Source organism: Alligator mississippiensis, chromosome 4 (genome assembly GCF_030867095.1).
Source record: "Alligator mississippiensis isolate rAllMis1 chromosome 4, rAllMis1, whole genome shotgun sequence".
NCBI lineage: Eukaryota > Metazoa > Chordata > Crocodylia > Alligatoridae > Alligator > Alligator mississippiensis.
Genome location: NC_081827.1, coordinates 52,867,102 through 52,892,647, shown reverse-complemented (window position 1 = coordinate 52,892,647; position 25,546 = coordinate 52,867,102). Strand labels below are relative to the sequence as shown.

The window sequence follows — 25,546 nt, the reverse complement described above, 5'->3', positions numbered from 1 at the left end:
CCAGGGCAGTCTCCCTTAATTAAATAAACAACAAGGTTTGGTGGGTGAAAGGCAGACTTCCCAAAGAGAAGGGTAGAAAAAACTTTTTTGGCCTCCAGGGGCTTCATGGCCACTCCCGGAGATGGTACCCTGTGACATAGTCCTCCAGCATCCCAGGGTGTTTTGCTTCCAGCACCTTCAGGGAGAGAGTGTGTCACTTCTTGGACTACTCTTCTCCCAGCCAAACAAGGAGAAGAACATGTCCCCTTCACAATCCCCACATTGTACTGCAGCAAGACATAGGCTGGTCCTGAGCAGTCTGGGTCAGACAATCCAGGCTACCCTGTCCACTACTGTCATCTGTCTCCAGGCAAACTGAGGGAGCCTGCAGAGCACACTGTGAGATGCATCCATAGGGACACCCTGGCTGCACAGTATCAGCACTGCAAGGTCTCTGTTTTTCAGGGGCTTAGCATTTGAGTGTCTGTTCTGGTGTCCCCAGGCAAGTTTTTTCTACCAGGAAGACAGCCCTGGGAAAATTTTCCCAAATCATTTGAACATGTATACACAGCTACTGTCAAGCATATACTCTTTCACCATAGTCAATTTTCCCATCATATATCTAGGTTTTCAAACAGTAAAAGAGAGAGAAAACATTTTTAAACTAGTTAAATATAAAATTACCAACATTTACTGGGAAGGTTCAAGGGCAGGTGTAGTGTATGAAATTGCTTTTTACTCTCTCTCGCTCTCTCTGAAACTGACTGCTTTCTCTTTAAAAACTATAATTGTTATAAACAAAGTTCACTTTATAAAGCAGTAGGTGGCAGCAATGCAAGCCACTTATGCACGCTACCGATATATTAATATAACTTATTTACCACTGAGCAAGGCAGTCATTGAGATGACAGTGAGTGACATGGAAATTATTTTCATAACTGTAAAAATGGAAGCCTAGTTCATACATTTACAGTCACGGTAAAAGTAAAAAATGTAAAATGCTGTAGAAGCTATTGGATTTTTAGAACTGGAAACTCAAAGTAAAGGTACCACTTTTTTAACGTTCACATTCCAAAGATCAAGGAAAAGAAGAATCTGTACTTACAGTTGCTGGAGTGAAGAGTTTCTCAAGTTACTATGCCTGAAAATGCTGTCCATATTCCTAAATCTTCTGGATGTGCAGCAAAATAGATTTGATTTCTGAGATGAGAAAGACAAGAGATATGATTTGTATTAATGACTGAGTAAAGGGAACTCCTGGATTAAGCTGTTCATGCAGCTGCATTTATAAAATGTGATAAGAAAAATGGTTCTGTTTATGGAAGTATTTAAATTGAAACGTGATAAATAGATGTTCCCTACAAGTTAAAGTACCACTAGACCTCTGATATCAATATTCCATGGCAGCTACTGATGAAGAGAAATCCTGATATCCCTTACTAAGTATGGAAAAAAAATTGTGGCTACCTTGCTGTTATGGTGAAGTGGGTAGATGGAAAGATAACCTTTCATCAGTATAAAGAGCTAATTAACTTTTTTACATTACCAGGTAGCTAAAACAATGGAAGCCTCCATCCCAAAAACAGGCACATGTCACTAACCAAAATAAAGGAATATGTTTTGCTATCCGTGGCAATTTTGGATGGTTTGGGTAAGGCCAAAGGAACATGGCAAAATGGTAGGCCTGAAGTCATTGTGGCAGAGCACCTTTGTGGTGCAGGGGCTGCAGTAGGCTGGGGCAGAACCCAGCAGGGAAGGCAGTCAAGTGAAGCACCCCCAGATCTCATTCCAAGCGGGGAGGTGTGTAGTGGAGCACCTTTGGGGGTGCTCGCCACTTGAGGGCTCTCACAGGCTCTGAGGGGAGCCTGCTTTGGAGGAGCAGCAGGGGAAACCTCTCCCAGGTACCATTTTAAGGGGGGAGGTGTGTGACAGGGCACTGTTGGTGCCTGCCACTTTAAGGCCTAAGCCAAGCAGTCAGCAGGTGCCTGGTTGCAGCAGCCATTTTAGATTCAGGGCTGCTTATATAAGCAGAGCATTTTGCTGCTGGCAGAGCAGGCAGCAACACTGCCTGGCTATGAGGCTTTATGTATCATCCTGGAGGTAAAGGCAGGAGCTGTAGAGAATGGTTTGGAGGCTCCTGGTCCTGGGTATGACCTAAAACTGCACCCTGTTGGGAGTGGGTGGCCTGGTGGGGTCGGTGACCTGGTGAAAGGCGGGTAGGGGTTCCTTAACTGTAGCCCTCACCTTTGGATGGGTTTGTGTAACACCAGAGTAGTTGGGGCCAGGCACAGCTACGGCCACCTGAGCCCTGTGGAGTGCAAGACCCTGAGGAAAGAGAGTGGGGGCCAGGCACAGCTACAGCCACCTGAAGCCACCGGGGAAGGAAGCCCTGCACCCCCAAGTAAGGGGGCGGTGTGGAGCCCCAAGTGAAGGGGCAGAAATGAGTAGCCCCAGTGAAGGAGGGGGTGTGGAGCCCTGAGTGAAGGGGGCAAAGATTAGGAACCCTGGTGAAGGGGAGGAAGACCACAGGGCTCAGAGCCCAGTATGTTCATATACATATAGACCACAAAGACATGCTGCTCCAGGTGGGGAGTGAGAGTCCCTGTGAGACCCTGGAACACCAGTCATGGTGTGAGCTACCCCAGCTCCCACAACCGGGTGGGTCACCCGTTAGTAGGGTCCAGAAGGCAGACCCCAGAGAGTGGGGCTAGGATGGCAGAGCCCTGATATCAAGTACCCTTGACTGGTCAATGCTGGGACCAGGATCAGACTGGTCAAAAGGGCCAGGGGCCCACAGCAAGGGACACCCAGAGCTGAGGGCCTGGGGTCCTGGGGTCCTGACTGGCCTTGGAGATGAGGCCAGGGCCTGTGTGGCCAAAGGTCCCGCGGGGACCACACCCAAGAGGGAAAATGGTTTCAGGGAGCTAAACAGCCCAAATGAAGGCAGGGTAGGCCACTTGAATAGAGGGATCTTAGAGGGGTCCTGATTGGAGGATTCTGGAGCCCAGTGTGGGGCTGGTGAGATTAACATCAGTGGATGCCATCTGCGAGGTATGGGCTGCAGTGTAGGGAAGGTATGGAGCTGTAGGTAGCGCCCCCCAGCATTGGGGCACGAATGGGCAGCCTCCTGCCTTAATTAACATCTTAATTAATTAAGAACAAGGTGTGGCAGGTGAGTCAGGTGGGTAGCGTGTCCAAGGGCAAGTGGGGAACCTAGAACCGTGGCTAGACGGGGAGCCCCAGTTTGCCACAGTCATCCTTAAGTTTTGGACAACGGCAATGTAGATTTTTGTAAGCGTGGTAGCTGGCATGTCAATAGAATATATGATGTAAACAACAGGCCAGGTTATGCAAATGATAAGCTCTACAACTCAAATTAGGCAAGAAAGACATAAGAGGAAACAGCTTGCTAAAAGGCCTACGTTTTGGCTCCAAAAGTTTTATTGATAAACAAGCAATTGCCTTGCTCACTATTAAATGAGTAATATGAATAAATGTAGTGTGCCCTAAGTAGCGTACACTGCTGCAAAATTGTGTATTGCAAAACTGTGTATAAAGTATATATGCACATGCTATAGTCTCAATTATATTGATAATAAGTGAATTATGTAACCTTGAATAGTTTTCCACTCTGCTCAGTTCTCCTAATCGCTCTGTGATAAGGAGACATTCCAGGGCAGTGAGGAAAAAAGTATTTCTTATCCTTCTCAGAAATTTAAGTTTCACAAGGACACCGATTTTGACTAACACCTTTAAGCGTCAGTCACAGAAGTTTAGGGCTGGAAGGGACCTCAGGAGATCATTGGGTCTAGCCCCCCTGCTCTGGTCAGGAAAGACTGCTGGGGTCAAATAACCCCATCAAGGTGTGTGTCCAGTCTCCTTTTGAAGGTCTCCAGGGTAGGTGCCCACACTCCTCTGCGAGTCTATTCCAGAGTCATTTGCCTTCAGCCAGTTCCCAAGGACCCTAAGAACACTAAGACATTTAAACTAGCTGATCAGAAGACATTTTCTTTTTTTTCCTATGTTTTGCTGGCAAAAACACTGATAAACACAAACATCACCCTGTGAGATCCTCCACTCAGATGAATCTTGCATGTGAAACCTAGTTTACAGTTATTTTAGTGGGTAGTCCCCTGGTAAAGAAGCAGGAAACAGATCTCTACTGACTGCATCTACAACGCACTACTGCACACTTAGCCCAGGAAAATAAGACACACACACCAGAAGCAGGTCCTTTATGGAGTTCCTAGTGTTCTCTACTTTTCTTTCAGACTAATCTCATGTATACATACTATTCACTCTATTATCCCACTATTCTTGGGCTAGATGTCCAGGAGGTTGAAAGATCTCCTGGGCATCTAGAGTATAGTTAAGTGTCATTGTCTGGGTGAAATCAACCTTATTACTAGCTGCACTGAAGGACCTATTTAGATCTCTAGTCTACATGTACATTTTGCTTTTCTCTTCCTCCTCATTTCCAGTTACTTTAAAAGGAGCAAAATCTACATTTTCAGTACATTCCTGCAACTGTTGTAGGTACGTTTTCCCATCAGATATGAAAGGGTTAGTTGTGCAGGAGGCTGTGTGAAGTTGTAAATTTAAAATACAAGTCACTGAATGGTGACATTCACATCCCTGCTCTGGTTCTGTATCCAGTGGCTGGAGAATTCTCCAGTGCAGGAAGTAAAAAAAAGAGTGGCTGGCTGTCCTGTAAAGACCCCCTCACAAACCCAGGTATAGGGGGCATGCTGGTAGGGTGGCTAGGGCTAGACACTGTGGAGATTTTAAGCAGCAATCTGGAGAAGTGGCCACAGTTTAGACAGCTCTTCAAGTATTTTGAAGCCCAAGATCAACTCAGAACCAGGAAGGGGAAATTGCTACTTGAAGGCATCATGGCTCCACTAGTCTCTGATCTGCAAGTTCTCTTTTGTGCTATTACATGGAACACAAATAGGGTCCTATCTAACAATTCTATTCAGATTAAACACATGGTGAACAAGACTCAAGAACATTTAGTCATAGTGTCTAGTTGGAAAACTGGCTAGCTCTGACCAGCTAAAGCAAATATATGGTCTATGGACTGGATCCATCCTGTGGAGCTGCTGTATCTGCTCCGCTGAGCCAGGGAATTTGGCATGTGATTAGTGGGGGTGGGAGGGTGAGGGGGGGTGGCCTCACACTGAACCTAGGGCCCTGGGGAAATGGCCATTGGCATCAGGGGGCAAGCAAGGGCTGATCCCAAACAGCCCTCACTAGCTCTGCTACTGTTTAGCTTGTACCCATGTAGCAAAACCCCCAGTGTTTGGGGGGGTTTTGTTTTTTTGTTTTTTACTTAAATACATTCCCTCCCTTCTCCAACCATTTCTGACTTGCTCTTTGCCCTCTCTATTCCTTGTAAGTAGTTGTGATAAGTCATAGTTAAGAACATAGGATAAACTCTCCATTACTGTAACAAGCCCCTTTTATATTGTCCATGTATCATTGTAAATAGTGTCCTGTTATTTTGGTATTGATTTCTATTGGTTTATATTGTATTCCCATTATGTTTGTATTGATGTTTTATATTGTTATTGTATGATTTAGGCCTGTTTCTGTAAGCTTGCCAAAGTAATGTCAAGTCTCCATTTTGTGTCCCCTGCCCGGGCATACCCTGTTGTAGCTGTGATGCAACTGTGACTCATACCTACCCCTTCCATGTAAACTGGGTGAATGAGAGTGCTTGAGACATAATAGTAGCAGGCCTAAAATAGCTCCAACTGAATGACCAGACCATCAACTTAATGACCCTCCCACCTCCTTGCATTGACTCTCCCTGAAACCACAGACCTCCTCCCAGAACCAAAGACAAAACTCAATATTTGAAAGATAAAGACCCTCCAAGAAACCAGCAACATGGAACCAAGGAACAGAATAGAAACCAGCAACTCCATCATTGTATCCCATCAGACAATGAGGATACCTGGAACTGCATGTCTTCATCTGAGCAGGACTGGCCCTGGCCTGGGCATGTCCTCCCCATTGGAGTCACAGGTAGCCCACCCATATAAAAGGGGTGGTAGAGTGTGACCTCCTTAGGATGCCCTCTCCATCCGGACCAGCACTACACCACACCACCTATCCATCCAGAGGTCCTGCCGGCAACCCCCCTCTGGACAACACCTCGCTGGAGAAGATCCCGACTGACCATCAATGATTGACTCACAGCCTGGATAGGTAGCTATCACTCACATCTTCCCTCCAAACAAGGGACCTGAGCTCTGTTTCTATACCCCCTTGACTTCAATCTCTCTATTAAGCTGTTTTTCCCCTGCTACCATTGTGTGAGTGCATAAGTGTAAGTGTGTGTGCAGAAACCAATAATTTGTAATCCGAATATTGTGTTACCCCTTTTCTGTCTAATAAAACGGTTATTTGGAACCCCGAGTTGGGTTTTGTCTTACTGCAGTCCTGGCCCTGCTCCAATCTCTGCTTCTCGTCCCTGTGTGTCTCTGTCACCTCCAACACCCCCATTTCTCTGCTGCCTCAGGCCCCAGCTTCCCTCCCCTCCTGGCTCTTCATCCTGCTCCTAGCTCTGCTCCCTACTCTGCTCCTGGAATATCTGTCTGTCTGTCTGTCTGTCTGTCCCCCCCCCCCCCCCCCCCCCGCAAGTCACCAAGCATCCCCAAGCATTGCTGCCCGAGTGTGTGTTTGTGTATGGATGTGTGTGCGGATCAATAATTTTCATATGAATATTTTGTGTGTATATAATTTTGTGTCATGCCCTCCTGCCTAATACTGCAGTACTAAGATCCCAAGCATTGATCTGGCACATGTTAAGTCAACACCCATTTGTCTGTCTTCACCATGGCCAGTGGCTGCCTGACTGCTGCAGTGGTAAGTACCCCACGCCAGATCTGGCCCATGAGAATCCCTGCAGTACGGATCCAGCACCCTGAGCTAAAGGGACCTCTCTTTATAGTCAGTAATGAAATCTCAAAAAATCACTGTAAATCTTCTTATTACAAAAATAAGGCTCTCTTCTTCTTCCTTATTTGAGAAACCCAGTAATTTGGCATTAATAGCCACTATTTGGGTTTTCCACATCTCTATTTTTCTCACAATTATTTTATGCTCTTTAGTCCGAATCCTAATTCTGATGAGGTAGATTGATTCCACACAAGTCAGCAAACCTCTGAGTATGGCCTTTTAATAATACTGTCAGTAGGGGTGGCTAGATGCAGTCCAACTGATTAAGTATATTATTGTGAGGTGGAAGGATGTTGGCTATGTTACAGGTTGCTACTATTCCATTTAGTGAGACACTTCACATGATGCAAAACTAACTTGTATTTCCACTTGTGTTTTCTGTTACTGTATACGTAACTGTATCCACTGGAAGTGTTTTTGTATGGCATTGTAATCTTTCTTGGGAACTTTTAGATGATTCTTCCTCTCCATTTCCTAAGAAAATATTTAATTTCAATCAGAAATTAATGCTGTGTAGGTGATGGAGGGGTCTCTCTGTTTGAGGACAAACATTGTATGAGAAAGGCCCATGTTTTTTAATTTGGAAAGCATTTTCACACTGAATCTCAGTTAAGGCACTGTTTTCAAGAGGCAGCACCTTGTGCAGGAAAAAGTGAACAACTGGACTGGGATATCTCCCACAGTTAGGCTACCATATCCAATGAGACCAGTCAGATTGAAATTAACATAGACATATACCCTTTCCTCTGCTTTTCTTTCCTTCTTTTCTGCAATCTGCTATTCTTTTCTATTTCTTAAGGTCCACTCATTTGACAAATTCATATTGACAACAATATATTAGATGTTTGTTACCTAGAAAAATTCCCCAAATCTAACTACTTCCAAATGAAATAGATAATGTGTAACAGAATACTTTGAGTTACTTAGCAGTTTTCAGGTTAATATCTCATTTGGATGATCTACCAAAAAACAATGTTTTTAGCACAAGTATGATGAGTCCAGTTGCTGCCTGAGACAGGGGGCCATCCCCGGAGCTGGTCACAGTGCCTGCCAGTCCACCTGTCTAGGGCAGTCTGCACTAACTCACCTGCCACACTTTGATGTATCAAAATGAGATGGAGAAAAATGCAGGAGACTACCCATTTAATTGATGCCAAAGCAAAATACACAGCTCTGACCTCCCTTTTACTATGCTCCATGCCTCACAGATGGCATCCAAAATGACTTCCAACTCCCCCTGCCCCATTGCTGGGCCACACTTGGCCTCTGGTCCAAACCTGACCTCAGGCATCCTCAGCCATACCTTGGCCAGGCCTCTGGCCCAACTTGGCCTCAGGTGTCCTTAGATGTGCCTCAGCCACCTACCCCTCTCTGAGGCCTCTACTCTACCCCTGCCTGGAGCCTCTACTCACACACACTCTGGGCTCCTTGCCTCTTACTAGGCTCCTAGCCCCTCACATTCTGCCCCCTCACTGGGATCACTACTTTGCTACCTCCCTGGAGATTCTGGTCCTTGTGCCCGTTGGGCCTGAGGTGTCTGTCTGTGTGCCTGGACCCCACTCTTGGCCTCTCACTAGGCCTCACTCTTATTCAGGCCTCCCACTAGGTCTTGGTCCCTCCTGGCCCCTGTGTTGTCACCCAAGCCGGGTGCTTTTCTCTCCGGGTGTGCTCCCCTAGCACTTCTTCTCCACAGGGCTACCCATAAGGCAGCAGGGGCTGAGGTTTTCTAGTGCCCCATACTCACCTTTTACTAGGGAGGTACTGGTGTGGCATTTCCTGAGGACTGCCCTGCCACAGGCAGCCCCACCACACCATCCTACCCCATCAAGGTGTAGTTTTAGGTTGTGCCCTAGGACCAACTGCAGACCTACCTGCCCTGGTCTTACCCCTCACTGGGCTTCTTGATGTTCCTCCAGGGCTGCTCACTCCTGGGCATTCCATTCCAGCCTCTATCTTATAGCATAGCTCCTAGCCACAGGCCACATCTCTCAGGCCCCTTACAGGATACCTTCCATCTGGTGGCTGAACTTCAGTCTTTTTCATATCAGCCTGCTTGCTGGCTGACCTCTTATCCTCTCTTAGCAGTGGTTCACCTCCATTGAGGTCTCTTTTAGGCTTTGGCCCTGCCCCTGGGCCAGTCAGGGTGCCAGCAGCTCTCCACAGCCCTGGCCTACCCTTCACAGTGGGTTCACAGTGGGTTTACTTACCCTTTGGCCTGTTGACCCTGGCCCCACGCGTTGACCAGTCTAGGGATCAGTCTGGAAGCAGCTGACCTTCTTCCTCAGCAGGGATCCCCTCTGGGCCCCTCCATAAAGCAGTCCTGTCAGGCTGGGCTTGCCTAGAGCCCCAGAGATCTTATATAAAGCTACCCTTTACTACACTGGGCTCATCTGAGCCCCTGGCCTCACCACCAGTTCTAACCAGGAGCTAACCTAGCTCCTTAGTTTGCCCACAAACTCTAAGCCCCTTTCCTAGGCTGACTTGGCTCTTCCCGAGGCCCTTGTGTGCACCGCCTCTCTCTCTTACTAGGCTGGCCTCTCCACCGCTCTAGGCCCACAGCTACTTCCTTGGGGCTTGGGACCCCCACTGGGTTCTTAGAAACCTCCTCTTTCCCCACAGTTCCTACCCTGACTTCCAGAATGTTCCTGGGAACAGCAAATCTCCCACTGGGAGACTTTACCTCGATAGCATCCCAGCAGCAACTGCTGGCCCTGCTCCCTGTGCCTTGTCTTATACTCAAGCAGCCAAGCCCTCCTCCAATCAGGCGGTCTCCTGGTTGCCATGTGACACCCCCCCCATTGGCTCTGCTACCTGCTTAAGCCCTTAAAGTGGCAGGCACCCAAAGGTGCCCCACCACACTGCCCAACACCAGGAATTTGCAATTCAATTTCTTCAGGGCTTCATTCTGAAGGAGTGCTGATGAATGCTTTGAGAGTGCTGGGATGATTCAAGTATGTGGATGCTGGGCATACTTTCAGTAAATAAAAGTAAACTAAGGCATCAGACACAGGAGGCCACTGAACTGGCAGAAATACAGTCCAGTCATGAATCAGTATCTGGTTCTGAGAGGTATTACTCTCACGCATACATTTCAGTGTCTGTACCTGGCTGCCTGTATTCTTTCTAAGTGGAAATCATAAGTACACTTAAATGAGTCACTCTTCTTAGTTAGCAGCTGGAAATCCTAGAAATGACAGCTATGCATAGCATGTGCATTTACTAGATTGCACGAGACCTATGCTGGGGCCACATACTATTTCCTCTTTCACATCTGCTTTGGACTTTACTTACTGCTACATTTTAATTTTGATATAAAGGTTCTTCAAAGTTTCATAGTAGTTAGGGGTCAGAAGGGACCTGAATAGATCATCTAGTCTAACCCCCTGCCACTGGTTGGAGCACACGACCCCAGACAGGTGTTCATCCAACCTCCTCTTGAATTTACCCAAGGTAGGAGTGAGGACCACTTCCCTAGGAAGTTGGTTCCAGATCCTAGCTACCCTGACAGTGAAATAGTGCCTCCTAATCTCCAACCTGAACCTATTATCCAGCAGCTTCTGGCCAATGTTCCTTGTCACCCCAGGTGCTGCTGGGGGGAATAGGACTCTTCCTATTTGTTGATCTCCCCTAATGAGTTTGTAGGCATCCACCAAATCCCCCATCAGTCTCCGCTTGCTGAGGATGAACAGGTTCAGGTCCTTCAGCCTCTCCTCTTAGGGCCTGTCCTGTTGCCCTCCAACCAAGCGGGTGGCTCTCCTCTGAACCCTCTCCAGGCAGAACACATCCTTCTTAAAGTGCGGTGCCCAGAACTGGACGCAGTACTCCAACTGTGGCCTGACCAATGTTGCGTAGAGGGGGAGTATCACTTCTCTGGACTGACTTGAGATGCATCTTTGGATGCACAACAAGGTGCAGGTGGCTTTGCTGGCTGTGGTCTGGTATTGGTGGCTCATGTTCATCTTGGAGTCAGTAATGACTCCAAGATCCCTTTCTGCCTATGTGCTCACAAGGGGGGAGCTCCCCAGCTTGTATGTATGCTGTGGATTCCTTCTCCCCAGGTGCAGCACCCTGCATTTATCTACATTGAAGCCCATCTGAACAAGTGCTGAACAAGGTACATATTTCTCCACTGTCTACACAGTTACTGAGGAAATGCTCTGTACTGAGTATAGGCAGGCAAGTTTCTATGGGTAAATCCTCTATCTGTTATTAGAACAACTAAAATAGTTGGAAGAATTCTTCTTTGCAAGCTCTTGCGTACAAATATTTTTCATCAGGCTGACACGCTTCCTCAGCCTGACAAAGGGTGTTTGTACCTGAAAGCTTGCAAAGAAAAATTCTTCCAACAATTTTAATTGTTCTAATAACAGATAGGCAGACAATTTTTTGGGGTAAATCCTCTATGTCATTACACCAACGTGGCTACAACCTGTACCCAGTACTGAGCATGAAGGACTTGTCTTTTTCTTTTATTCATGCTCATCAGTATTCAGAATTTAAAAACTTTACTTATCAATAAATGCAACTATCACTTTGGAATTGATCATATATTTGTCTGAGTGACAGTCTTAAACTTAACCTAATTCAAGTCATGCAATAACTTTGTAATACTCCATCAAATGTATTCCAAAATTCCAGGGAATATCCTAAGAATCAGTGGGCAAAAAGACAGTGCTGTAGCAACAAAGTTTGGTGCCCAGGGTAAAGCCTGCAGCAGCAGCCCACCCTCATCCCGCACATATCCGGAGGGCACATGCCCCCCCCATGCTTGCCTGGGAGTGCATGTAGTGGCGGGAGCCGCCCTTCCCCCATCCCTATGCCCCTCCAAATGAGCTGCTCATGGCTCTATCTGATGCCCTGCCCTGGCTGGGCAGCACCTGCTGGCGCTCCTTTGCTTCAGCGCCCACAACCCACTCACCCCCCCCTTGCTATGGCACTGCAAAAATATATTGATTTTGATGAAAATAGGAGAACTGAAACAAAGCCCCTGACATCTGCTTAGCAGAGCCAGCAGCATCAACTATCTCTAGACATCAAAGAACTGGTTAATAGCACCTTCCAGCATAATATCCCTGTAAACAGGTTGCTTGGTCTGCTGGCTTTGGCAGGTGGGTTCACTCCCTGAGGAGCTCCTCAGCCACTCCCCCTAACACAAAACAAATAGACAAAAAACTAAATGAAACCCCCAAATCTCGATGCCCTGTTGTGGGCACTCAGAGAGGAACCCCTTTGGCTCTAGCCCCAGCACAGCAACCTGACCCCTCACTAGAGCAAGCGGTTCTAGTCACAACTGACTCCTTCCCTCCAAACTGTTTCTTCACAATCCCCCTTTCTGCTCTCCTTTCTGGGTTTTTAAACTCCCCATGAGTCATTCTTTTATTGGCAGCTCCTCCACAACTGCAGCTACTCAACAGGGATGGCAGCCCACACTTAGGAATTGTAACTACATGATCTGTTCCCTTATCTCAAGTCTGCTTGGCCTCCCAATATAGTGTTATTTCCTCAATAGAAAAAGAACAAATAAGGCAGGATTAAGGAGCAAGGGAAAAAGGCATCTAGGAGGAGGTAACTGAGTGGCTTGACACAGGGAAGTGGGGGCCATAATTCAAGGATGGTGTTTGGAAAATGGCCTCAGTTGCGTGTCGAGTGGGGCACTGAGTAGTGACCCCAACCCAGACACGCTCGGGGATGCCAAGTGTGAGAGAGGAAAAAAGCGCGACAACTAATAGGTGAAGAAAATTCATAAGTGGGAGTGTGTGGGTTGGAAGTGTTTGTGGCAAGAGGTGGGCAGAGCTCCACACTAGCAATAAAGCAAGCCCCATCAAAGTGAGCAGGTAAAGCAGTATATAGTACACCGTTGTTACATGCCCACATGAGTCCTCGGGGTGCATTGGTCGGCAGCCCCTTTCTACGACACCAAGGGGCCTGGATTCTAGGTGTGCAGTAGGGGTGTGTTAGGTTGCGGCTTTCTAAATGCCGCGCTTCCGCTTGTCTCAATGGGAAGAAAGCACTTAGCAGCTGATGTTTCTCATCGAAAATAGTAAGATTTACCCCTCTGCTTACATTCCACCCTCCCTCTGGCATGGTAGTGCTATTAAGGAAAAGGAACCATGAAGGCTGGAGACTATGGGCTTGCCATGGTAGGAATTGTACTTGATCTTCATCGGTGCCCCACTTCTGAGCCCCCCAGGGGATACGATGACAATCAATTGGCTCTACTTTGTTACTCCCTAGTCCCCCGCTCCTACAGTTTAGGCTAGAGATGTTCTTCTTTGTTATTTGACCTGACGGCCAGTAGTACGTCGTCATTTTACCCCTGCTTATGAGTGTATAGTTGGGAAAAGAAACTACTTGGCAACCTGGGCAAGGTATGGGACCACTGACTCTACAAATAGAGGTTCCACACAATGGTCCTCGTACCTCAGAGAACCACTTTGCAATATTAAGGGGAGTAACATATGCCTCTAGAACATTGTCCTCGATTGCTGTGGGCTTCGGGATGCAAGCGGTTACCCCCTCTGGATGCGGGCCGGTGGCATTCGCCCAGATTTCAATCATCCGGAGCACAGAGTTCCGACGTAGTGGGTCCTCCTCAGTGCTCGCCTCTGGTGTTGCTTGAGTTAGGAGCAGGACCAGGTGGATGGTGGTGAAAGTCGTCACCATCCTTGCACTATTAGCGACCCCAGGTAGGCTGTTAGACGACAGGCTGGGGATTCATAGATGTTAGGGTTGAAAGGGACCTCAATAGATCATCGAGTCCGACCCCCTGCATAAGCAGGAAAGAGTGCTGGGTCTAGATGACCCCAGCTAGATACTCATCTAACCTCCTCTTGAAGACCCCCAGGGTAGGGGAGAGCACCACCTCCCTTGGGAGCCCGTTCCAGACCTTGGCCACTCGAACTGTGAAGAAGTTCTTCCTAATGTCCAATCTAAATCTGCTCTCTGCTAGCTTGTGGCCATTGTTTCTTGTAACCCCCGGGGGCGCCTTGGTGAATAAATACTCACCAATTCCCTTCTGTGCCCCCGTGATGAACTTATAGGCAGTCACAAGGTCGCCTCTCAACCTTCTCTTGCGGAGGCTGAAAAGGTCCAGTTTCTCTAGTCTCTCCTCGTAGGGCTTGGTCTGCAGGCCCTTGACCATACGAGTTGCCCTTCTCTGGACCCTTTCCAGGTTATCCGCATCCTTCTTGAAGTGTGGCGCCCAGAATTGCACGCAGTACTCCAACTGCGGTCTGACCAGCGCCCTATAGAGGGGAAGTATCACCTCCTTGGACCTATTCGTCATGCATCTGCTGATGCACGATAAAGTGCCATTGGCTTTTCTGATGGCTTCGTCACACTGCCGGCTCATGTTGATCTTGGAGTCCACTACGACTCCAAGATCCCTTTCCACCTCTGTGCCACCCAGCAGGTCATTCCCTAGGCTGTAGGTGTGCTGGACATTTTTCCTCCCTAGGTGCAGCACTTTGCATTTCTCCTTGTTGAACTGCATCCTGTTGTTTTCTGCCCACTTGTCCAACCTATCCAGGTCTGCTTGCAGCTGTTCCCTGCCCTCCGGCGTGTCCACTTCTCCCCATAGCTTTGTGTCATCTGCAAACTTGGACAGAGTACATTTGACTCCCTTGTCCAAGTCACTGATGAAGACATTAAAGAGTATCGGTCCAAGGACCGAGCCCTGCGGGACCCCACTGCCCACACCCTTCCAGGTCGAGACCGACCCATCCACCACAACTCTTTGGGCGCGACCCTCTAGCCAATTCGCCACCCACCGGACTGTGTAGTCATCCACATCACAGCCTCTTAACTTGTTCACCAGTATGGGGTGGGATACCGTATCGAAGGCCTTCCTGAAGTCTAAGTATACGACATCCACCCCTCCTCCTGTGTCCAGGCGTTTCGTAACCTGGTCATAGAAAGAGACTAGATTGGTCAGGCACGATCTGCCCGCCACAAACCCGTGCTGGTTTCCCCTCAGCATAATTTGTCCTGCCGGGCTCTCACAAATGTGAGCCTTGATAATTTTTTCAAAGACTTTACCAAGGATGGAGGTGAGACTGACTGGCCTATAGTTGCCCGGGTCCTCCTTCCTCCCCTTTTTGAAAATGGGGACCACGTTAGCCCTTTTCCAGTCCTCCGGGACTTGGCCCGTGCGCCACGAGCGTTCGAATATTCCCGCCAGTGGCTCTGCAATGATGTCGGCCAGTGCCTTCAGCACCCTCAGATGGAGCTCATCCGGGCCTGCCGACTTAAAGGCATCCAGTTCTTCCAAGTGACTCTGCACCACCTCAGGATCTACGTATGGAAGTCTGGCGCCTTGCTGCTGCCTCTCTACAACCCGTGAGAGACCTGTCGTGCCCCTCACTTAGGAACACTGAGGCAAAGAACTCGTTGAGGAGTTCAGCCTTGTCCCCTCTGTCCGTCACCAATTGTTTCTGCCCATTTAGCAGGAGTCCTATTCCTCCCTGGGCCTTCCTTTTACTCCCAATATATCTAAAAAACAATTTCTTGTTGTCTTTTACTTGGGTTGCCATCCTCAGCTCCATGGTAGCTTTGGAGCAGGCTGGGGATGACTTGCCCGTTAAAATAAAGCGTATCTGCAACAAAAAAACTTATCACCTAATTAGTATAACTGTATATACAATGTTGCGCCCAATCATTAATTGGGAAACCCTCCCCCTAACTCCTTCAGCTCAACCAGTTATGGTGGGCCAGGAGGGTGCGTGGCAGTGTGGCTGCTGTTAGGGAAATAAAGTAAGTATTAGGATAACTCCCTATTTTTTCAACTGTCCCAGGAAGAGGCATCGGTTGCGTTGTTATGGCCGTGGGTACTGCTAGCCATATTCTTTCTTTTTCGTTGTAGCAAGGTTTCCAAGTAGGTGGTGTAACCGCTGGTCTTTCCTTCCATAAATCTTTAACTTTGTTTAGTGAGATTAGGACTTCATCATTGAATTTGATCCAATTTTTATAACTACCATTGCCCCGTAGGCGTAGACTCTCCTTATAGAGGCCGATATGCCTCTCGACTACCCCGTTGGATTGGGGATGGTATTTTACGTGGTGGTGCCAATTGATATTATGTTTGGCCGCAAATTGCTCAATAACTTTAGAGGTGAAAGGCGGCCCTCCATCTGAATGTATTTCAGCTGGCACTTGCCAACGAGCGCATGCATTTATTAAACCTTCTTGGACCTTTACTGCAGTTGTTTTTCTGAGTGGGAGGACAAGGAGCTGTCTTGTTCCTAGGTCTACTATAGCTAAGCCTTTGTTAGGTATTTTCACCTCTGGTAGGGGGCCTAAAATATCAACCTGCCAGGTTTTTCCCAGTGAGAAGTACTCGGTGTTGAAAGCTCCATGTTTGTGTCTATGCTGTCTTGATTTTTCTTTAGTGCAGGTGGGGTAAGCCTGCACTATTTCTTGCCAACGTTTTATATTAGGCCCCTTCTCCGCATCTAACTGCCATCGGATTCGGGCTCTAGCAGTACTGGGATGCCCCCAGAATTCATGAAGCCACTTTAGGAATAATTGGTCGTCCACTGTACCTTGACTATTCTTATTATTTATTTGGATTGATTGGACCGCTTCTGTACACCTCGATAATACTCCTTGTGCAAGAGCTTGATCAATGACCTGATGTGCTGGGTCTATGTCTCCCCGATGCGATCGGGTAATGTTTTATCAGTGGTAATGTCTTGAGCTGTAGCAGGGTTTCTCTGATGTCCTCCCAGATTTGTGGATGCTCTGTAGCCCTAGCGGTTTTAGTCATGATTCTATAGATGTATTCGGAATCAATTGCAATTACAGGGACTGGCAAGGTGTTATCATGACAGCCTCAAATATGCTCGAGGGCTAGGTGAAATCCCCTCAGCTCCGACGCCTGAACTGATTCACCGTTATGTGCGTTATAGATTTTAGTGAGCTGGCAGGGCTTACAATAAAATCCGTAAGCCCCGTTTTCTCTTGAGGTTCCATCTGATGCCACCCAACCTGGTTTCGTTGTCCCGTATAACTTAGGCATGACGGACTCTTCGTCTTCACTCAGGAGTAAATCTCCCTCTAAAACTTTCCATCCTGACCAGTAGTATTGAAATCTCAGTACTACTGTGCACCATGTCTTCGCAGTCCCCTGATACTCTGGGTGGATCTTGCCAGGGTTTAATGATGTTAAGAGTGACCCTCCCGGTGCAATCAGGGTTCCCGTATATGGAGCTAAGTGCTCTACCAATTGGGTAGCCAACATGGCCTTTGCTAGGCACCCATATCTATGCTGATGCTCTTGCAGGGTGCGGTGGCCCATGTACACTGGGTGTTCGGTCTCAGTGTTTCTAGCAATGGCCCAAATGTGTTCTTCTGTGAACCCCACATAGACGTTTAGAGGAGCGTTTTCTGACGGCACCGTCAGGTGAGTGTTAGTCACCTCAGTTAGTACTGATTCTAGAGCCCTCTGGTCATAATTTGTCCATGGCTTTCGATTCCTAGGCTTTTTTCGGAGCTGTTGTTGAATACGCTGTACCAGTTTAAGATGTGAAGGCGCTACATAATTTCGGACCCAATTTAGGTGTCCCAACCGGGCTTGAAAATCAGCTTGGGTTTTTGGTTGTTTTGCAGATGTAGGCATAATGTTATGTGTAGTACCCGAACGGTACTGACCTTCAAAATGAGTTCCCAGGAACGTGAAGCTGTTAGCTGGTTCGTTCATGGACTTCTCGTTTATCTTCCAACCTTCTCTCCACAGATGGGCCCTTAGGTTCATGGCTGCTCGGTGTACGGCTCCTCAGTGACATCCCATTATTGCTACGTCGTCTACATAGGTCCAGATGTTAATTTCTTGTGTGCCTGCATAGATGTTTCTGAAAGATTGGATGCTATTATTCATCATAGCAGTTGCAAGAGCTGGGGAGTTTTAGTACCCTTGTGGGCATACATTCCATCCGTATATCTTGCCACCGACACACATATTTAATATTCCTTGGTCGTCTATTATTAGGACTGAATAAAACATATCCTTTAAATCTAACGTTACTGCCCACCATTCACCCCCCGCCTGGGCCTTTGTAATGGCTTGTATGATTTCTGTGATCATATGATTTGCAGGCATTTGCAGTAAGGCGCATCGGTGGTTGGCCTGCCGGTAATAAACCACTAGCCGGGCCTCTGATGGCCTCCCCGGCTTTGGTATGCCCCACCTGGATGAAAGGTAAATGGAAGATTTCACCTCTGTTATACAGCTGTGATGTTGAAGGCTTTGTAGCAGTTTTTCAATGGATGCCCGTAGATGCTCCTTTGTCGCTATCGGCTTGTATTGCCACGACGTCGGGTTCTTAACGATTGGTCGGTGCCTCTCCATCTCCAGGATTTCTAATGGTAGGGCTGAGATAAGATGTTGCTGTAATCGTAGAGATTTAATTCCGGGGACCCCTAAGATATTTATGCTCCCTAGGGTCCCGGATAGGGTCTTGCCATTGACTTTAAACCTTATCACAGGGGTACTGGCAACTGCATGGAGCCCCTGTACAAATTTTATTCTTGACTTTTTTTATGATAGACTTCGGGTTTAATAACATTAACTTGTGCGCCGGTGTCTAGTAAAAAGCGCACAGACATTTCCTCTTGACTACTTAATTTCTGTATAGTTAAGGTTATATAGGGGCGCTCGTCGCTACTAAAGCGGCCGTCGGTGCCTGCCTCAACGGCCGCTACTCGTTTTTTTGTTGGGTCCTTTTGTCTGGGTCCCATTTTTTGTATTTGAATCCCATGCGGGTAGCTAGTTCCTTTTGGCCCTGATCTCCTATTCTTCGTAGTTGTATCGGTGTGAGGCCACTATTTTTAAGAAGGAACCCAAATCTAGCCTTTTCTTCCGGGGTTCTCTCCTTCCACTGAACGTTGGGGGACATCTTTAGAGATGGCCTAGGGGATTGGTGTTTCTTTCCCTGCCCCTCTGCTACTTGTATGATTGGACTAGCCGTGGCCACTTCCACTTTGCTGGTCCTTGTAAGGTCTGGTAATTCCGTAAGGATGTTCCCTATGGGGCTCCCTATCAAAGTGTGTAGCGTTACCTTTAGCAAGGGGGGTTGGTCTCCCCCGTATAGTTCTGCGCAGGCTTTCACCGCATCTGCCTCCACGGGAGCTCTGCCTGGTTCCCTGCACCAACGGTGCGGCTAGTACTCTTGTCACTGTTGCTTATCTAGCATCACTGGCCGTACCTCTGTGTTCCATATCAGGTAACTCATGCCAGCTATGGAATAAAGCAACTGTAACGGCGTCGGGTGAGATGGTGGGTTTGTGTGCCACTTGTGAATTTGTGCTAAAAGGGTCGGGACTACTACTGCGCTTATCGGTATCAGCCATACCCAGTTGTTAGCAATTTGGGTTTGGTCCGTGCATGTTCCCCCACTCCAGACGGGATGTCTCATCAGGGTACTGGCCTCCTCCATGTCGAGTAATTCGCCTCCATGATTTAGTACAAGGTGACCCACCCACATTACTGGGGTCTCCTCTGGGCTGATTTTTGTCTCCCTGATTAAATCTTGCATCTCCCCCCTTGTCCGGGTCCGGTAGACTGCAACCGTCTGGGTTACCTCACCCTCCACCATTGTTTTGACTGTGGCAATTGGATTTACTTGGAAGGTGGGGGCACTCGCGGTGTCGGCCTTTTGGGGAAGACTGGGATATACTGAGGGGATTTTGTATGGTGGCGGTGAGGGAGGTGGTGCTAGAGGGTCTGTGATTGATCCCTTTGTTAACACAAAGGGATACCCCCCGTAGGGGGCGCCGAAGCATTATTCCCTACATTTCCCGGTGAGACGGTAGGGGGCGCTAGAGGGCCAGTGTTCTCCTCCCCTCCTGGGGTGATGTCACTTACCCCTCCCATCTTGTGAGCTGCTTCTTCCTCACCCGCCTTATTCTTCTCCTCAGGGTCGCCGCCATTTTGGGACTTTAACCTTGCCAGTTTTGCATTCTTGTCGGCGACATCTTGGGCCAAAGCCTCGATGTCACCGGCCTGGTTCACTGCAAGTCTTAAGAGCTCAGTTATTGTTCTAAACATTATATTGATAACTTTTCCCTTTTTCCATTTTTCTCCTCCACATTTCCACCGGGAGGACTCTCGCCCCTTTTCCTCTAATTGTTCCCTGAGCTCCGTTAGGATTTCACTCTCTCTGCTCTCCTCAGGGAGAGTGGGGCAATTGAATCTGTCTGACGGCGTGGCATGGCCGCTACTTTCTTTTACATATTTAATGCATCGCCCGTACTCTCGCCTGGGGTCTTTATCTTTGTTGTCGGAGATTTCTTTCGATGTTATAAAAGGAATTAAGTCTTGGGCTTTATCATAAGGCCAATACCTCACTGCTGGGCTCGACATTAGGCAGGCAAATGCGGCCGGAGTTAGGTTCTCCACGGCCCATTCCTTTCTGCCCTTGGAGTTTGCAGCGGCAATTACAGAAAAGTACCCTTTAATCGGGCCCGTTACGGCTCGATGGTACCGGGCATGATCTCGCAAGTCAGTGGTACTCTCAACCAGGGGCCGTTGATGGCTTCTCCAGGGGCAGTTTAACAACACATAATCTACCCTTTCTTCCTCACTTTTTGAGGACCTCAAATTTTGGGCATTATTCCTCTCTCGCTCCTTCGGCGATCCCATCCTCGTCGCCATGTGGGCCATAATTCAAGGATGGTGTTTGGAAAATGGCCTCAGTTGCGTGTCGAGTGGGGCACTGAGTAGTGACCCCAACCCAGACACGCTCGGGGATGCCAAGTGTGAGAGAGGAAAAAAGCGCGACAACTAATAGGTGAAGAAAATTCATAGGTTTACTTACAAACCAACAAGATGATTAACGAGTTGATGAATACAGGAACTAATTACAAGGACTATTTACAGTAGCAGGTGGACACAGCCGACGTGGTGCGGAGAACGAACAGATGATGGGTAGCGGCGAGTAACAAGCAAGGTGTAATCGTGAAGGTTGACTGCAGCCGAAAATACTATCAGTACAAGTATGATGCCTAGTTGGGCAACACACAGGGCGTTCCAGATTGCGCGTGGTCTAGCTATAAGCTGTGGTAGCCTATGCTAGGAATCTAGCTAGAGGCCTAGGGGTCTGTCCAGACAAGATAGGTGATCAGGCTGTCTTCCTGAGTTCGGGAGCGTCTGGGGACCCTACGCTGAGGCGCGCAGTCCCCTTTATAGACTCCCTAGCCAATCAGGGTCCCCCCTTGATGGAACATTCTGGAGGCCTCAGCATGCTGGTCTGGCCAGTCACGCTCTAGGGGTAACTTCTGATTGGATAGGCTAAAAGCGATCACGCACTGTCCGCATGATAGTGCAGGTTAAGGTCACATTCCTCCGCCACTGCATCACCGAATACCAGTCACGGGTAGCCATGTCACTTAATGTCCCAAACAACAATCTGGTGGAGTCACATCACCTCCTGACAGGAAGGAAGAAAATAGGGACCCTGACATAGTGGGGGAGAACGGATGGGAACTAACAGAAGCTATGGCATGTGGAAAGGGAAATGGGGGACCACACAGAGCCCTTAACAAAGGGAGAAAGGTGATCCCTTATGTGGGAGAAAGTTGGGAAACACACAGAGAGCCCCATGCATGAAGGCTGTGGTGGTAACTTTCAGGGAGTCCCTGATAGAGAGGAGGATGGAATATGGGACCTCGTATGGGAGGGAATGGAGGAATACAAGAAACTACTACTGCATGCCACAAGTTTGGCTGACAGAAGCAACCAAGCATGGGATTCTCTAGTTAATTTTATTTCACTATTTAGGTTTATACAGAATTAAAAGTACCTATCTACCCTCTTGACATGCAATAAAAATTTAATTGATTACAGCTAAACTGCACCAGTGTGTTCCATGTAATGCCCAACCAGAAATTCAAGTAAACTAGCAGTTGAAGCCATCTTCCTGCTCAACATTAACCACTCATATAAATCTGGCTTCCTATTTCAAATGCTTAGCAATGAAGAAGGAAAGACAAGATTTTCCATTTGCCTTGAGAGTCAACAGATTCAAGTAATTTTGACTAAGGGGAAACAGAGTTCCAAAGCTGACAAGCCTGCATAAAAATCATCCTGTACAACTCCTCCTCTCCACTCTCCAGTTTTCTTATGCATGTCAGGCTGCAACTTGAGCATTTCTACTGATATCAGCTGCTGCAGCATAGGTCTGAATAAGAGCCAATCTTTCAAACAGGCAGCATTAGTTCCAGTAAATGAATGTGGATGTCTGGCACTACATTATGTCTGATAACAGTGTTATCATCAAGCATTCCTCTATTTATAGACTAAATATGTGGCAAATTTCAGCATTCATGATTTATAGCACGTGGTAAATCTTTAGTTAGGCTGAAGAAGATAGCGATTAATTCAAGAGATGAAAGGTAAGGAAGGAACTTAAATAGGAGATAACAGAGTGTGCTGAAAGGGAGAGTTGTCAGACTGGAAGGAGGTTACTTGTGACATCTTGCAAAAATCAGCCAATCTTATTTAATATATTTACTAATGATCTTGGCACAAAATTAGGAGCATACTAATTGAATTTGCTGCTGAAAAAAGTTAGGAAACATTAGTCCTCCTCCAGACGAGGACTGGAATATCTTCCGAGGAGGATGGAATGACTTTGAGGACTGGAATAATTCAAAGATGACATTTAATAATGCAAAATGAAAGATCGTGCACTTTGAGACTAATTATAACATTTCTGCTATAAGCTGGGAGCTCATCAGTTGGAAGTGACAAAGGAAGAAAAAAAATCACTGGATGACTAGGAGCCACCAATGTGAGTTGGCTGTGAAAAAAACAAATGCACTCTTTGAATTATCAGGTGAGGAATTTCCGGAAAGAAAGCATTAATGTCATTGTACAAGGCACTGGTGAGACCATCTGGAATACTGTGAACAGTTTTGGTCATCTAATATTCAAAAAGGATAAAGTTGCACTGGGACAGGTACAGAGAAGGGCTATTAGGATGACCAAGGGTATGGACAGCCTATACTATGAGAGGATACTAAAAGTTTAGCTTGTTTGGCCTAGCAAAATTAAGTGAAGACAGGATAACACTGCTCTCTAAAAAGATGTCAGGTCGGTAGATATCCAGAGGGAAAAGAAATAAAAGGCTAAATTAGTGCAAGAACAAATGGATGTAAATTGATCATGAATACATTTTGGTTGCTAATTAAGAAGAAAAGGTTTCTCAGCATGAGAGAAGTGAAGTTCTGGAGCAGACTTTCAATAGGAGTAGTGGGACAAGAAACCTAACTAGTTGTAAGATGGGGCTTCAATATTTTATGAAAGGTATTATAATGATATGGTTGCCTGTCATGGCAGGGAGCTGGAATCAACGACCCAACAGATCAATGACCCATCTGATGGATGAAACAATGGAAAAATCACTGTTCAAGGATAGGTAAATCTGGACAGTGGCTGGGTCATGTGGGCCAAAAGGTCTCCAAAATCTGAAACAAACGTAAAGCTGGAAGACTGATGTCACTGCACCTGTGTCTGCAAGATCACATAAACAGCACAGGTTGCAGCAAGAAAGTCTGACAGACCTCTAGAAGAGGGCTTGCAGTATAAGGAAGGGAGCTTTGGAGCAGAATGCTCTCTGTAAAGAGTCTTGGAAATGTGAGCACAGGAAGCTTTCCCCTACTGCTTGATTCCTACTGTGTTCAAGGAAACAGGCCCTTCTGCATTTTCAATGTAAATAAACAGGACTGTGTCAGAAAAGTACTGGGCCATCCAGCTGCTTCTTCTATCAGAAAGAACTTGCAAGACAGTGAATAGTGGTTAATTATTTGCAAAGAGTGCAATATGTATGATGTACACATGCATTATGTATAAAGTATAATACAATATATTTTCAACATCTTACTATTTTGGGAGGGGGAAGAGATTATTAGCAATTTTCAGGTTTAAATTTTAAATAAAATAATCTACAAAAAATAACTCTCTGAAGTTTTGTAGTACAGTGATAATACAGTATTTCCTAATAACTAGGAGATTTGTACTTCAGTGGTCACAGGGCTTCATTTTGCAGAGATGCAGATGTGCACATTTCTCTCTACTCTACAGAGGCTTCTCTATGAAGTTTTTATGGAAAGCTGAGTACTAAACACAAGCAATTTGGCATTCTTCCATTTAAATAAACACTGTTTAGTAAGTACAAGGGTCTAATAAATCCACAAAAGCAAGAAACTTCTGAGTTTTAAGATGATCCCTCCAACCACTATTTTCATTTAGAGACTCTGTTTACATAGCTCTGAACACCACCACAGTGGCTGACGTTAGGAAACCAGCAATTGCAAAACAGGCTGAACAGCAAAGTGAAGAAAGACATTTGATAGCAATGTATCTACAAGTCTTTAAGGGGCAGGAAATATATGTTTTTACAACACCACTTTATAAAAACACCAACATTTATTGCTCAAAGTTCTTTGCTGCTTAAGGTGGCCCTACAAGGAATCTTAAGTCATAGAAACAGGGAAAGGCATTTATTTATGCTTTCCTGCCTCTCCCCACCCCAACCCCGTATGTTCATTCTCAGTCAATATCATTAATGATCAATGAGATATATTAAAACAGAAACTAGATCATACCAGGTCGTCTAGCATGATCCAGATAGAATTGATGTACAATAATTTAGATGTCGTAAAGGAGCCCATTTCTTCTACTACCATCATCAGACCTGGTATCCAGGGATCTTGTTCTGAGCTTATATCCCAACCAAGAACTGCGATTTGGTTTATGTTATACTGACTACATCTGACCTTCACAATAGGGCTCCTACTCCATTATGGGGCCTTAATCTGCTACTAACCAGTTAAATCAACTTTTGAGCTCTTTGGGTGCATCCAATTGAACCTGCACATGCCTCTTGCGGCATCTCAAAGCAGTCTGAGATGCCGCAAGAAGCACGCTCAGAACAAAAAAAATGTTCCCTGTGCTGCATATATGCACCACAGGCTCTAAATTTGATACCTGGGAATCCCGCGGAAAAAAAAATACAGGGCAAGGCACACTCTTGTAGCGTTCCCTAAAGAAACCGGTGGCTGGGGTTCTCCAAAGAGATGCTTTGGTAGCCAGCCAGAGTATCTTTATGTTGCAGCACCCGGTGCAAGGGGCAGCCACACTGCCTTCCTTTGCGGGGCAAAGAGCGGTGCAGGCCTCAGTAAACTGGACCAGAGCTCCGTCCCACATAAGTACAGACTGGGGGTGGGCAGGACTGGAGCAGGTGCCTGTGTGGATGCAGGAGAATGTATGTGTGTGTGGGGGGGGGGGGCGCTGCTCAGGAGGGGTAGGTCCCCTGCCTGCCCCCCCTCATGACCCACAGCCCCCCTCAGCAGCAACCGCCAACAGGGTGCTCAGGACCCTCCTGGCACAGCTCCCTGCCATGACACGAGGCAGCACAGTGCAGCTCTGGCCACCTGGTACCCAGAGCTGCCTGTGACACATTGCGCAGGCCCAGCCCAGTGTGGGGCCATGTGCTTTTGGGCAGGACCGGGCCGCTTGGGCGGTTACCTGGGGGCTGGCATTGCTTGCAGGAATTGCATGTCACTTCACGCTGGGTCGAGTCCTGCTTTCATGGGCCCTGCATGC

General features: G+C 47.1%; 1 long non-coding RNA gene across 1 annotated transcript in view; it reads right to left on the bottom strand.

Moving 5' to 3' along the window:
- The window catches only part of LOC132250003 (uncharacterized), a 33,670-nt gene extending 22,518 nt beyond the window's left edge, over positions 1 to 11,152 (bottom strand). The window contains exons 1-2 of the long non-coding RNA XR_009461577.1: positions 9,153 to 11,152; positions 1,085 to 1,179 (exon numbers count right to left, since the gene is read on the bottom strand). This is a non-coding gene — a long non-coding RNA (uncharacterized LOC132250003). The remainder of the gene's footprint in view (positions 1 to 1,084; positions 1,180 to 9,152) is intronic.
- Between the last annotated feature and the right edge of the window lie 14,394 nt (positions 11,153 to 25,546).